Raw genomic sequence first — 5,025 nt, 5'->3', positions numbered from 1 at the left:
CTAGAGGGTGATGCATGTGCTTGGCAGGGAAGCATATGAAACTCTTAACTTGAGTTTTGCTTGCCTTGCCGCCCATTGATTAGCCTAGGGTGTGAGAGGCTGACAAAAACTAACCATGGTTAGTTTTGTCCACTTATCGCCCATATAACAGCAGAATTCCGTCCAATAGATGTTGACATAACTACCCTTACTTTTACACGCGAAAAGAAGAATTTACCCTGATATAAACACCCCCTGTTTCTATCAGATATCACCTGGGCACGCTCCGAACAGAATAAGCCATTTAGCTTATTACAGTTAGATAGAAAAAACAGCATCAAAAGCTGGGAAATTCCAACAATTTTAAATCAGTAGCCTAATTCCGAGAAAAAAAATGAAAGAAAAGTAAAAGGGCCAATTTGTTCAAAATTAGTAGTCTAAGATGTCATCAAAAGCAGGAAAATCTAACAGTATCTCGTTGTCACGATCCAATAGAGTCTTAACAAAGGAGTTCACTGACGAAGGCTCGTAGTCATAGCAGCTGCTTGTTACAATATTCTTTGCTTCACTTTTACAGTCTGGCATCCCAAACTTGTCATCTGTAACCTTGCTATTTGAGTGGTTTACACCAATGAGCTGGAATTGCGATGATTTCTCCAGGATTTGGGGCAGTGAATCTGCTGCTAGAAAACCCTGGTAGTTGTGCTCTTCCTCTGTAATGTCAGTAACTAGAAGAAGGTCAACAGAGTTTTTCTGTCCTCAACTGTAGGCTGCAGTTGGCACCAGCAGGTGTGAGCTCGATTGTCCATTTGAGATTGATGATGTAGGGGACGATGAGGATGAAGGCGAGACTTCTTCTAAGATATAATGGTTAAAAGATGTAACATCTTTGAACTGAGTTCCTGGATTATCAGATGGCAATATCTTACATTGAGAGGAGAAAGAATTGGTTATGTTTTGCTCAAGAGATCTGATTTGGTGGTTGTTTGAGAGACAGCTGATGCTTTCATAATCAGACAGGATTTTTGAGACGTGTTTATGAGTAACAGGGTCAATACCCATTTTAGCAAGCTTCTTTTTCAGCTTGGTGTTCCAGTAGTTCTTCACATCGTTATCTGTTCTTCCTGGTAGATGTTTTGCAATTAAGGACCACCTGTACCAATTTAATAACAGACCAATAGACTTATTAAGGATGAAGTTTCTGACATTTATCGACAAGAATCAGTAAGAGATAGAATGTGTGCATTTAATGCATGCTAAACTCAAAGAAAAGATCCTGAAGAAGCACTTGCTGCCTATAGCTGCATGGTACTGAATGATGAGCTGCTCTATGAATTCTTCATGCTTATAGTCAGGCCTCAGGTAGTTAGTCCACCTAAGCCTGCAACTCTTACCGCATCTATTGAGTCCTATAAAACAACTAATTCATTATTATGCATAAACCCTTAATAATTAGTAAAAGAGAACAGCAAAAACCTAAGCAAAACAAAGCATATTATTAAGATCTTAAAAACACAGCATGAGCAGATAAAATGACATATAACGACATTAGCCATTTACTGCATAACACACGATAACAAGATTTTTACTCGTCACTGTCATGTACCCCTCTCATAGCTCCTAAGGGGAACTGTTGGAACTCCATAATAAATTAATGTTAATTTAAATCACTTTTCATAACATGATCTGTGGAAAAAAGCTCTAGTAAACATTAAAATGTCCTCCATATTACTCCTCTATATCCCTGAAAAACCCTCATTTGTCCACCAAGATACCCTGATGTACAAAGCACATTCTCACAATTAGAAAATAGGCAAAGCTCTATGATTAGTTGATAACGTGTTATAATAAAATATATTTTTCCGATATTTAAACCTAAGTTACAGGCCAATGTCATTCAGATGTCTGTACTGATATCAGGGTATGAGCAAATGTTAATAAACGCAAAGGCTGATAAGAAGCATTCCCTGAGTGAGTAAGTGAGTGAGGAGGAGCAGGAAAGGCAAAGTCACCGAATATTTACCTGCTTTCTTAGGAACTTGAGTCCAATTACCGACTCCATGGTTAGATACATATGCAAGTATCTTAGCATCTTCTTCTAGAGTCCAGAGGCCTTTCTTGACATTTGCTTTATCGCAGCAAGGAGGCCTCCCAATCTTCAAATCAGAGCACACAAGCACAAGCAGCATCAGCAACAAGGAAAATGAGAGAAAGATCGAGAGAAAACAATCCCACTTTGCAACGAAATTTGAGTCCATATTGACAATAGTGTAATTTTAGTTGGTTAAAAGACAGTTACTCTTGAAATGCTATTCAATCTCATCTCTCCCTCAAAAAAAAAACATCATTATATGTAGTTTTCGGGTATTACTCTTTATATTCTCTTCGATAATCAACATTATATTTCAAATTATTAATACTAAAAAAAATCAAACACTTTATTAAAAAAAAAAGCTCAACAAACATTGCGGGATAGACTCACGCACCAGTTGTAAAACAAATTAAGCCATAATAGATATTTCCAATACAATATACTTGTAGCATTCTATTGAACAAACTAATTAAAAATAAGTGTGTTCAAAAAAAAAAAAAAAAAACCTAATCAAAGATAAACTCTCGTTAAACAAACCCTATTTTATTTTATTTTTATTTTTAAACGTTAATTAGTTTTTGAGCTTGTTTGCAAGGGATTGGCCCACCAAGCATAGACCCGGAGGTGATATTTGACGACGAAGTAAGTAACACAATTTTGATGCCTTTGCAAGAAATCTTGAAACGGCACTTGCCACTTTTTTCTAGGTTTATAGTGGTACGGTATTGACCTACAATATTTAAGGTGAACTCCAAATCAACGTGTGTTCCTTTTTTGTATAATTTTGAACCGCCATCCCAATATGCATGATCTTCTTCTGGCTAAGAATATTTTCGTGATAAAAAGAATCAAGCTTTATCGAGGAGAGGACATAATTGTCATTTTCGTAAGTAATTAACACCAAGAATGACTCAAATAACAACGATAACCTGTTATCTAGGGAAAGAGTTACGTTGAGATCCAAACTCAAATTTGGCTCCTTAGTAACATTATTCGAGATCATCATAGTTGATAATTTCGCCTCAAAAGAATCAACCTCGAATTTATATCGATCTTGATCTTGATTTCCATATCGATCTTGAACTTGATTTGCATAATGAGCCACAATGAACATTGCTAGTCCAAAAATTAGGAAACATACTAACGCGCCGGGTATCACCACGCACAAACAAGGAATTTTCTTTCCAGGGACCATCGGATTTGATTGCTCATCAGCCGTTTCCATGGTAACAACGTTTTTTTGCATACATGATGACAACGAAAAGTGGAGTGTGTACCTAATGGAAAAACTACTCTATTTTTATTTTATTTTTTGTAATTAAAAAAATATTGTTATGCGTATTTATTTATTTTTGATGCAAAAGTGGAGTAATTATTGATATAGAATTGTACTCATCGACATACCCACCTAGCAACGAAATTTGAGTCCATATAGGATAAGGATTTGTCAAAGGATAAATTGCAGGATATGATTTTCTGCCTCTCAAATCCTAATAACAACCCCCTTTCTTTTTTTTTTTTTTTTTTTTTTTTTTTTTTTAATAACAAAAATCCTAATCACAACTTGAATAATATTTTTTGATCAATTTTCATGCCTTGCAATTTCAAATTTATATGGTTTCAAAAAAAAATTCAGATTTATATATGGAAATCATATCTCAAAATCATGTATCAGCAATTCAGCATATCAGTACAAGCCCTTATAAGGGCCCCAAATGAAGCCCAATTGTACATAGAACTGTAGAACCCAAATATTTTTCTACTAGACAGTGGTTTTCATAATTATATTTGTGAGAGTTTCAAAGAGTGGTAATGAGATAAAATCAAAAGGAGAGGAAACACATGAGTAATTTTTTTTATTTTAACTGTAAATAAAACGAATAGTACTAACTACTGAGTAAGATGTTAAACTAGGTTAGTTTCCGTACCATGTACTGTAATTTTCAAAACCATTATTAAACTATCATTATAATAGTTTTTTATAAACAAAAAAAAATTCTAAAAATATAGTTGACAAATTTTGATCAAAACAAAGGGTTACGAAAGATATATTAGATATAAAATGATGTAGAAAATAATCAAAATTAATGTTCTTTTTATAACTATACAAATATTTGTGTAAAAGATATATCAAATTCTTTTTTATTTAATGTAATTATGTTGTACAAGGTTAGAGAATTGTATAAGATATTGATGATATAACATATTTATATTAATTTTTTTATAATAAAAATTACCACGTACCTAACAAATGTGCGTGTTGATCCATAATAATATTATTATGAACCTGGTCCACAAAAAAATTTTCCTTCATAATAATTGCAACACCTTCCTAATTCATAATTGAAAAAAAACTTACATTATTTTATTACTAGGTGTAAGCTAGTGCGATGCACGATTTTTTATACATAAATCTCTAAGAAAAGATAATTTTCTTAGTTAAATCATATAATATTTTAATTAAAATACTATTGTCTATTATATTAGAAAAGATAATTTTTATTATTTTTATGTAATAATATGCCTTTATCGGTTGATATTATCTAATGAAAAATTTTATTAGTTAAAAAATAATATATTTTAATAAAATTATTGATGACTATTAGAAAAGATAATATTTATTAATTTATGTAATTGAAGCGGCCTATGCGATGCACGGGATTTTGTTATTTTTGATTTTTTATAAGTTATAAAACTTATGTGTTTCTATCCGATTTGTTACATTAGTTTATTAGTACAAATTAATGCGATGTATGAATAATCAAGAGTAGTGTATTTTTCTGTTTTGGGTGGTACTCTAATTGATTTAAATGTAAAACAGTACCTCGGTGTTTTAAGTGCCACATGTTGAGATATTGGGGATAGGAGTGTGAACTATATATGAGGGTACTAATTCTCCTTTCATTCAAAAAATATTTTACCTATAAATAAAAAATGTAAAAAAAAAAAAAAAA

At 32.4% G+C, this 5,025-nt stretch overlaps 1 pseudogene; it reads right to left on the bottom strand.

Annotated features, from left to right (window-relative positions):
* LOC110738296 lies at window positions 1-2,881 on the bottom strand (annotated as a pseudogene).
* Window positions 2,882-5,025: the final 2,144 nt, after the last annotated feature.

Source organism: Chenopodium quinoa, unplaced genomic scaffold (genome assembly GCF_001683475.1).
Source record: "Chenopodium quinoa cultivar QQ74 unplaced genomic scaffold, ASM168347v1, whole genome shotgun sequence".
Taxonomy (NCBI): domain Eukaryota; kingdom Viridiplantae; phylum Streptophyta; class Magnoliopsida; order Caryophyllales; family Amaranthaceae; genus Chenopodium; species Chenopodium quinoa.
This window is presented reverse-complemented; position numbering and strand designations above follow the sequence as displayed.